Raw genomic sequence first — 10,654 nt, 5'->3', positions numbered from 1 at the left:
TCTGGACACATACTTCGGGAAATGGTTCATGCATGTTTCTTGCCGGGTGCAACAAGATCCAGTTGGTAAGGATTTCCAATTATCTTCATTTTTTTCATTTTATTATCAGCGATCATAGGAGGGTCCCTTTACCGTTATGTATAAATGGTTTATTCTATTTATATAGATATGGTAAAGGGACGCATTCCATCTTTGTTTTTGTTCATTAGTTATCAATTCTTTTCTTTATCGCGGAGTAGAGCAACTTGGTAGCTCGCAAGGCTCATAACCTTGAGGTTACGGGTTCAAATCCCGTCTCCGCAACTTTTTGAATTTGATAAAAAAACAAGGTTTCAAGAAGAAGGGCATTATACGCAGTAAATTCTATGGCATTTTTCATACTATGACTATTAAATACATAGGGCGGATAGCGGGAATCGAACCCGCGTCTTCTCCTTGGCAAAGAGAAATTTTACCATTCGACTATATCCGCGTTTTCATTGTACTTGATATGCGATTCTATTTATACAGAGATGGGCCTGATATTCTATATAGGGATATAGGGATAATGAAAAAGAAATTTAGATAATAGATATTGTCTCCCAAATAAAATATTTTCTATTACTATTCATTTTTATCAAGAATTCCCATTTCTATTATTACATTTCTATTATTATATATGGTTTTTTTCTATATATCTATATAATTGAATTGAAATTATCATTCTATCGAATATTTTGATTTACTTTTTTCTTAAAAAAGTAAGTTCCTATTAATAAAAAATTATATTTATCTATATAGAGATACAGATAGATATTCTATATTATTAAATACTAGACGACGTATAAATAGATTTATAGTATTTCATTTGAATATTCTATTCATATCATATTAATATGAATAGAATATTCAAATGAAATTCAAATTTTTATAGTTCATTTTTTCTATTTTATTTCTTTTAGTTTCACAATGTACCACCATATAAGTATAAGATATAAGATTTTTCCAATAGAAGAAGTTTACTCCCCCTTAGAATGTAATGTGTTATAGTTTTCTTTTTTTTTTTTAGGAACTGATCTATTCCCTTTATGGCTGACAATCCGAAAGAATTCTGAGGGAGGGGTCATTTCATTTTTAATCTAGAATAAAAAGAACTTCAAGAAATGAGAGAATTAAGAATACCCACTAGAAACACTAATCCAATCCATAATGATGTACCGGAAAATAGAACATTTTTGTTATTTGACCAACCTTCAGGAGAAGCAAATACAACAGGTACACTAATCAATAAAATAAATGAAATAGCAATTAATGCAAAAACAGCTAATTGGAAAGCAATAGTCATGTTTCTAATCCTCCAATTTACCAACAAAAGAACTTTACCATTTGATCCCTCAACCCCTGGATGCCTTTCTTAATATTCATTGAAAAAAAAATTTGTAAATGGAAAAACGCAGAAGGGTTTTATCATGAATTCATTGATTTTGTTTATTATCAACCCTTTTGAGGCTTGGATCGAGGATAGTTTTTTTACTTCACAAAAAGGCATGCTGGATTTTGTACCTATATACATACCGATAGAAAACTAAACCAATAAATTCACATTGAATATCTTTCCTATGGGTCGATAAAAGGGTATCAATTCAAATACTCATGGTCTACTCAGTGGAATAAAGATAAAAAAATATATATATTAGCTTTTGGAGAGATGGCTGAGTGGTTGATAGCCCCGGTCTTGAAAACCGGTATAGTTTGAAACAAAGAATTATCGAGGGTTCGAATCCCTCTCTCTCCTTTTTCTCGATGAATAGATTTGTTTATTTTCTTAGTTTCTATCGAATCTTTTTTTCGGACTGGGCTATATATCCTCAACATCCCGAAAAAAAGATTCGATAGAAACTAAGAAAATAGGAAAATAAATTCTTCTTTACGACTCGCTCTACTCAACCAAATATTTATAGTAAAAAAAAGGGATTTCTACTTCATTGGATCTCACGTCTCAATTAAGAGGAGTCATGGAAAGAACAGGTTCAAAATCGCGATCAATTCCTTTTTCAAATCCTGCGGCAGCTGCGCGAGCTCTTCCCGCGTGCCATAAATGGCCTACAAATAGAAAGAATCCTAGAACAAAATGAGAAGTAGCTAACCAACTTCTAGGAGAAACATAATTGACTGCATTAATCTCTGTAGCTACGCCACCCACGGAATTTAATGAACCTAAAGGAGCATGAGTCATATATTCCGCAGAACGACGTTCTTGCCAAGGCTGTATATCTTTTTTCAGTCTACTCAAGTCTAAACCATTAGGACCCCTTAGAGGTTCTAACCAAGGAGCACGCAAATCCCAAAAACGCATAGTTTCTCCGCCAAAAATAACTTCTCCAGTCGGGGAACGCATTAGATATTTACCTAAACCTGTAGGTCCTTGAGCAGATCCTACATTAGCCCCAAGACGTTGGTCTCTAACTAGAAAAGTAAATGCTTGAGCTTGAGAAGCTTCTGGACCAGTGGGCCCATAAAACTCACTAGGATAAGCGGTATTATTAAACCAGACAAAGCAACAAGCAATAAAACCAAAAACAGATAAAGCACCTAAACTATAAGATAAGTAAGCTTCTCCAGACCATACAAGTGCACGCCGAGCCCATGCAAAGGGTTTGGTTAAGATATGCCAGATTCCACCAAGTATACAAATGGAACCCAACCATACATGCCCTCCAATAATATCTTCCAAATCGTCCACACTAACAATCCACCCTTCGCCCCCAAAAGGCGATTTTAATAAATATCCAAATAGAATACTTGGACTAAGGGTCAAATTGGTTATTTTTCTTACATCTCCCCCCCCCGGAGCCCATGTATCATATATACCTCCAAAATAAAGAGCCTTGAATACTAGAAGAAAAGCACCTATACCTAACAAGATTAAGTGAATACCCAAAATTGTAGTCATTTTATTTCTATCTTTCCATACATAACCGAAGAACGGAAAAGATTCTTCAAGAGTCTCAGGTCCCAGAAGTGCATGATAAATACCGCCAAAGCCCAATACTGCAGAGGAAATTAAGTGAAGTACTCCAGACACAAAGTATGGAAAAGTGTCTATAACTTCCCCCCCAGGACCTACTCCCCAACCTAGAGTAGCTAGGTGGGGAAGCAAAATTAAACCTTGTTCATACATGGGCTTCTCGGGTACGAAATGAGCCACTTCAAAAAGGTTCATTGCTCCGGCCCAGAATACTATTAATCCAGCATGGGCTACATGGGCCCCTAATAGTTTACCAGATAAATTGATAAGTCGGGCATTCCCGGCCCACCAAGCGAAACCGGTAGTTTCCTGGTCACGACCAGTTAAAGCTAAAGTTCCATTAAAGAGCGTTTCCACGTGGTAGAACCTCCTCAGGGAATATAAGGTTTTCATGAGGCTGATCTTGAGCTGCCATCCACGCACGAATACCTTCGTTTAAGAGAATATTTTTTGTGTAGAAAGTCTCAAATTCAGGATCTTCCGCTGCGCGGATTTCTTGAGAAACGAAGTCATAAGCACGTAGGTTCAGGGCCAAACCGACTACCCCAAGAGCACTCATCCATAAACCAGTTACTGGTACAAATAACATAAAGAAATGTAACCAACGTTTATTGGAAAAAGCAACCCCAAAGATTTGGGACCAAAAGCGATTAGCAGTAACCATTGAATAAGTTTCTTCAGCTTGGGTTGGGTTAAAAGCACGGAATGTATTTGCGCCATCACCATCTTCAAATAAAGTATTTTCTACGGTTGCACCATGAATAGCGCATAGTAGTGCAGCGCCCAATACACCAGCAACTCCCATCATATGAAATGGGTTTAATGTCCAATTATGAAATCCTTGGAAAAAGAGGATGAATCGAAATATAGCTGCTACACCAAAACTTGGAGCAAAGAACCAACCAGACTGACCCAGTGGATAAATAAGGAATACAGAAACAAAAACAGCAATTGGACCTGAGAATGCGATTGCATTATAAGGTCGCAATTGAACAGATCGAGCAAGTTCAAATTGACGTAACATGAAACCTATTAATCCGAAAGCACCGTGGAGAGCAACAAAAGTCCACAGACCGCCTAACTGACACCAACGGGTAAAATCTCCCTGTGCTTCAGGACCCCACAGTAACAACAAAGAGTGTGCTAAACTATTAGCGGGAGTGGAAACTGCAGCGGTTAAGAAGTTGCAGCCTTCTAAATAAGAACTTGCCAAGCCGTGAGTATACCATGAAGTTACAAAGGTCGTACCTGTAAACCAACCCCCCAAGGCGAAATAGGCGCAAGGAAAGAGTAATAGACCGGACCAACCCACAAAAACGAAACGGTCCCTCCGCAACCAGTCATCCATAATATCAAATAAATCATTTTCATCTTTGGTAAATTTACCAAGAGCTATAGTCATAGCGATCCTCCTATTCAACTACTTCAACCATTTCCCAACACCTCATAGAGCATTTTCAGAGATGGGACGGACCTTGATCATTTATCTCTATTCATTTCTCTCTCTATATATATATAGAATATATAAGTATACTTTCCCTTGTTTTCTAATCGGTTTCGAATAAAAAATCATTTATGGGTCTATTGATATCTAGGGCAAATCCATGAACTCGATGTGGTTATTCCTTATCTATTCTTAAAAATCTTCCAAGTCATCAATCATAAAATCTGCTATGACTCCAAAATCCGATAGAAATTTTTTTTTCAGAACTGTTCAAGAAACAAATGATCCCCTGTTTCACTTCTTATACCTAGCGGATCTTCAGACATATTTCTCTCCTTTCATCAAAGAAACTTATTCTTGAAGTTTGGTTGTGAATTGACTTCTATTTTGTCTAGGAAACTACTGTAGGATCATAGGTTTTCTAAATTTCTATTTCATTTACAGTTTTTTCTTTAGTATTTCATTTTTTTTTATAAATACTATAATAAAAAGAAAAAACTGTAAATGAAAGTTTTTGTCTCATATATATGAATTGCTGGAAAAATATCGTACACATCGATATGAAAAGAAACTATTTGATATGTGAAGACATAATTTAATGTATTTTTCTATTATTTCTATAAGATTCTATCTAATCTTATAGAAATAATAGAAATTTATGGAAAAAAATATGTTTCATTTTAATTTTAAAAAAACTTGTTTGGTGGAACTTGAAATTCGTATTAAGGCCCTTCTGAGTAAAGAAAAGGCATAACCTTTTTTCTTAGTTCAGAAACAAGAAGATTTCATTGGAAATATTCAGAGATTCTTAGGGAGTCTAAACGAAAAAAGTCTTAAAAAGAAAAAAAATTGTTCGAATTGAATCTTTATCAAATTTGAATATCAGAATAGTAGATATAAATATAATTCAACGGGTTAGGTCCACTTACTTTTTTTTATTTTTCCATTATTGAATTTTACACTTTTTCTTTTTTATTACAAATAGAAACTTTTTCAAAATATCAAGAATCTTTTTATTCTTCCTTCAAATAGAAAGACTATTGCTTTTGAAAAAAAAAGTAAAAAGCCCCTTATCGGATTTGAACCGATGACTTACGCCTTACCATGGCGTTACTCTACCACTGAGTTAAAAGGGCCCTTTTTCTTTCTTTCAATTTCTAAATAAGGAACTAGCATGACTAGTACATATATTTGTTACTGTGTATACTTATTCTATAAATTTATATAAATTATTTCTATAAATTTATATAAATTATATAAATTAAATGATATAAATGGGATTAGAATACATGTACATCAATATCTATTATTTGTATAATGACTCATCAAAGAACAAAAAATTGGATTTACCTAGTGAATAGAATATAGTTAAAAAAAAGAATTGATTAAGATTGGATTTGATCCATATCAAATATATTATTTCAAAATGGATTCTTGAAGTCATTCTAATCATAACACTAAATTCTTTTTATTGATACATAAATGTACTCACAAAATAAAATATTTCATCGAAACATTGATAAAATCGAATCATTGATAAAATGGATTCAATATGTTCTGTCCCTAAACCAAATTTTTATTTTTTTATTGAAAAATTCTATTTTCCAAAGTTTTTTTTCTTAGTATTAGATATAAATCTACCTATCGAATCTTAGTATTAGTAATAAATGATAGAAATGAAGTTTTAACCTCTCGTCCTTTGCAACAAACGAATCATTCCTGTGAAGAATTTTCTCTTTATTGGAACATTACTTCTTTTTTTTTCTTATTATGACTGGAATAAAAAAATTTAGAAATATAAATGATTAATAAAAAATTTCTATGGAATTATGAAAGAACGAAAAATATTTTTTTTTATCGAATCATATCATTATATTGACAATTGCAAAAAACTGTTCATACTATGAACGTAGTATAATGGCGGTCGGGCAAGTATGCCCCCATCGTCTAGTGGTTCAGGACATCTCTCTTTCAAGGAGGCAGCGGGGATTCGACTTCCCCTGGGGGTAGGGTGTTACGAAAGGAAGTTGATCAAAAATTTTCAATAAAAACTGAAATGTATTCTTCCTATTGTGCTGGGTCGATGCCCGAGCGGTTAATGGGGACGGACTGTAAATTCGTTGGCAATATGTCTACGCTGGTTCAAATCCAGCTCGGCCCAAGAATTTGCCGATCCACTATGAAATTCTATAACCCATTTATAGTTCTCTGGAAATGACTGATGTGCTATGATACGGAAGAATCAAAATATTAAACATATCTAAGGTTATTTCTTTTTTTTCTGTATTCCATATTTCTTTCCACAAATTCAAAATCTTGTTAATAATCGGTATTCATGTCAAGATCTGTAAGTAGAAAATATAAGGAAAAATTGAAAAAAAAAATATTTTTTTTTCATTGATTCAATTTTCAATCGATTTGTTAATAGAATAAGAATAAGAAACGGATTACGAGTAATTTGTGTCGATCTCACTAAAGTGGATATCGATATACATATCAATATATAAAAAAATGCGCTTTTTTCATTTACAACAAAAAGGTTCGAATCCGAAATAGAAAAAGAAAAGGTTTGACAGAAACGGTCCGTAAAAATATTTATACAGTACACCCCTTTCCCTGGGATTGTAGTTCAATTGGTCAGAGCACCGCCCTGTCAAGGCGGAAGCTGCGGGTTCGAGCCCCGTCAATCCCGTTGGATATAAATCCAAAAAAATAAAAAATAAATTCCTTTTTTGTGTATTTGTAGGGAATCAAATTGATAAACAAAATTTTATTTGGGGCCCCCCCCTGCTTTTTCATTTGTTTCGCCGAAAAAGGAAGGAAAGGGATTTTGGACTTTCATCAAGAATAAATGTTTTTTTGTTTTATTTAGTATGGATAAAAGATCTTCCTATGTTATACTATTTCATGAGTTGATTTGATAGCTCAGATTTTGTGATTCATGATATTGATCCGATTTGATATCATTGAAATCCAATTTATACCATTGTTGAAAGATTGAACATTTCTATGGGATTAAATCCCGAATTTTTTTTTTAGAAATTTAAGAGAAATAGAACATAATAAAGATTATGGAAGTAAATATTCTCGCATTTATTGCTACTGCACTGTTTATTCTAGTTCCTACTGCTTTTTTACTTATAATTTATGTAAAAACGGTAAGTAAAAGTGACTAATTTCACTGAAATATGATTTCTTCATTTTTATGAATGATTTAAAAAAATGATCGTACAATCAGCGTAATCCAGATAGTAGAAATCAATTTGATTTCTACTATCTGAGAATTGCGTCCAATTTTTTTTTTCAGATTCTTTTTACAAACAATTCCGGTATCTTAGGAAAAAAAGGGGGTAAAAAAACAGGAATGGTTATTACACGGTCCGCCATTTTCCATATATATATATATCTATATAACCAGGTTAAGCGTCAGTTCATCGAAATAGAAATTTTAAGAAAAATTTGATTGGAATAGGAATCCATTTCTTCTTCTTTTTGATTCCCTTGTTTTTCTCAAAATAGGAATATGGGAATAATGAAAATATTTGTTTGATTGAAAGAGTATTTTCAATTCCTATAAGATACATAGAATACATTACACTACTAAAATATAATAGAATCAAGATAGATTTTCTATTTGAACTCAATTAATTAGTATTAGTTTAAATGAAATATTTTCATTCAATAGTTTCGAAATTCAAAAATTCAGGTAGAAATCAACAAGGTTACTTGGATCCCTTAACTCAATTTTTAGTATCCCTATAGCCCACTTCTTCCCCATACTACGAGGGAAAGGGAAAATGAAAAAACTACCATTAAAGCAGCCCAAGCAATACTTACTATATCCATGTAAATTTTGTCTCCTATCTCTATAAATATGAAGGAACTATTTCATTATTTTTTCAAATTTTTTATTCTATTCTTTTTTTTGTATTATTCGCTAAAAATACTATACTATAATAGTGGAATTGCTATTACAGAGTCAAAAAAAGGATTCTGGGCTAACATCATTCACGAAAAACAAGAATTCATTCTATTTATTAGTTATTAGAACATCTAAAAAGTTTTTTTTGATTATTTTTAGTAAAATCATAAAACATTAAACATAAAAAAATTATAGGAAGTTATAAGTCAATGAATGTTACTACCAGGTGGGAATATTAAGATTTCTCTTTTATCATTTCCTTAAGGATTTCATAAAAAAAGAATCAAGACAGATTCATTTGCATACTTATACTCTTCTTTCTATTTGAAATAGTCCCTTAAATGTCTCCCAATTCGTTCTCTAAAATAATTAAAAAAACTTTTTTTCTTTTCTATTCGATTTTAGAATCAAAACTTTTTAATTTTATTAGAATATAGAATATGAAAATCTAAAGAATACTTTTTTTGAATATTACGAAAGCGAATTAGCTAAATTAAAGCTATTAAATAGAATTGATCTAAATAAATAATATTGATAAAATGTGGAAGCACTCATAAACTTTAAATTAGTCTGTATAGAAGGTTTTTCTTCTGCCTTTTCTCTACCTAAAAATGGACTTTCCTATCCGACTTATTCTTAATCCAATCTAATAAAAGACCCAGTCAGGAGACAGACACTACAATAGTTGTGTAGTGAACGAACTATCATTTCTAAATTTATGGATTCCTTTTCACTACTAGAATCTTTCCTTGAATTCGAGACAAAAATATTTACAACATTTTTTAAGCTACTGATGCTTATAATTTCGAATCAAACGCAATTCTCAAGACTCCTTTTCCCTCGCTTGCTTCTGTTGGAAAAAAAGTTTTCTAAAAAAACGTAATATAATCTTTCATTTACAGTTTCTTATCGATCAGGCGACACCCGGATTTGAACTGGGGAAAAAGGATTTGCAGTCCCCCGCCTTACCACTCGGCCATGCCGCCAATAAAAATATAGATATGAAGTTTTTGAGAATACTCCCCCCTTTTCTTTCTATTGAAAAATTGAAAAACAATCTTGAGACAAATCGCAACCGTTAACTATTCTTTTATGAATTATTCTTGAATATTTGAATAGAAATTTTTTTTTCTTAATGAGATCAGAAAATAAAAATTGATACATAACCAATCAATATTGCTTTTTTTTTTAACTTTGTTCATTCTAATTATAACAGCAACTTTCAATATATGTAAACCCTAGAATATCAATTTGATCTGTTACACAGATATTATCTAATCGAGTATCTTATCCATATCTATATAGATATAGAATACCAATACTATACGGTATTTTCAAGAAATTATCGTGCTTATTCTTTTTTTACAATTTTCAATAGAAAATTTGTAAAAATTCACACAACATGTTATGTGTTTGTTATCCTGAACAAATATGACTGCAATAAAGTTAGAGACAGATCTATAGCTGCAGTTAAATATATGCATGTTTCAAAAATACAAGCCTTATTACATTACACATAACATACTCTAATCATATTCTCCCCAATTCTCTCCAAAATACTTCACTTCAAAATATATCTTTTCTTGACAATTTCGAATGGATTTTTTTTTGTATCCAATTGAATTTGAATATGTAATATCATAATAATGATAGAAATGAAATGCATTTTTTTAGATTCCTAAAAAAAATATTGAAATGCCCGTAGAAATTTCCAATCCTTTTTTAGATTAGACTTTCGATTCTATCTGTTTGTTTTGTTGCAAATTCCTTCGAAGTTGAGTATCAAATTCTAATATTTCTTTCTCTTTTCATAATAGGTATTTCATACACTAAGAAATATTTGATACACGGGATTAGGTAAGATTTCATGTAATTCAGTATAAAGAATAGAAATTCCAATATTGCTAAATGGATTCATGTGATTTGATGAAGCATGACAGCAAATCGTGGAATATTTTTCGATAAAATTCACGGGGAAATTGAAAATGCTTGGGAGTGAAAATGAAGAAATGTCTACACTACCTGGATTGAATCAGATACAATTTGAAGGGTTTTGTAGGTTCATTGATCGGGGCTTAACAGAAGGGCTTTTTAAGTTTCCAAAAATTGAGGATACAGATCAAGAAATTGAATTTCAATTATTTGCCGAAACATATCAATTATTAGAACCCTTGATAAACGAAAAAGATGCTGTATATGAATCACTTACATATTCTGCTGAATTATATATATCCGCGGGATTAATTTGGAAAAGTAGTAGAGATATACAAAAACAAACTAT

At 32.0% G+C, this 10,654-nt stretch overlaps 5 non-coding genes across 5 annotated transcripts; 2 read left to right on the top strand and 3 right to left on the bottom strand.

Moving 5' to 3' along the window:
• Positions 1 to 401: 401 nt before the first annotated feature.
• Positions 402 to 472, bottom strand: TRNAG-GCC (transfer RNA glycine (anticodon GCC)). The gene has a single exon. It is a non-coding gene; the product is annotated as a tRNA-Gly (tRNA).
• Positions 473 to 5,515: 5,043 nt separating this feature from the next.
• Positions 5,516 to 5,587, bottom strand: TRNAT-GGU (transfer RNA threonine (anticodon GGU)). The gene has a single exon. It is a non-coding gene; the product is annotated as a tRNA-Thr (tRNA).
• Positions 5,588 to 6,528: 941 nt separating this feature from the next.
• On the top strand, positions 6,529 to 6,612 carry TRNAY-GUA (transfer RNA tyrosine (anticodon GUA)). The gene has a single exon. It is a non-coding gene; the product is annotated as a tRNA-Tyr (tRNA).
• A 457-nt stretch (positions 6,613 to 7,069) lies between these two features.
• Positions 7,070 to 7,143, top strand: TRNAD-GUC (transfer RNA aspartic acid (anticodon GUC)). The gene has a single exon. It is a non-coding gene; the product is annotated as a tRNA-Asp (tRNA).
• Positions 7,144 to 9,288: 2,145 nt separating this feature from the next.
• Positions 9,289 to 9,359, bottom strand: TRNAC-GCA (transfer RNA cysteine (anticodon GCA)). The gene has a single exon. It is a non-coding gene; the product is annotated as a tRNA-Cys (tRNA).
• Positions 9,360 to 10,654: the final 1,295 nt, after the last annotated feature.

This window comes from Vigna unguiculata, unplaced genomic scaffold (genome assembly GCF_037176805.1).
Source record: "Vigna unguiculata cultivar grain cowpea cultivar isolate G323 ecotype 2 unplaced genomic scaffold, ASM3717680v1 ptg000402l, whole genome shotgun sequence".
In the NCBI taxonomy this organism is placed as follows: Eukaryota; Viridiplantae; Streptophyta; class Magnoliopsida; order Fabales; family Fabaceae; genus Vigna; species Vigna unguiculata.
The sequence above is the reverse complement of the archived record's forward strand: the minus strand, read 5'-3'. Positions and strand labels throughout refer to the sequence as shown.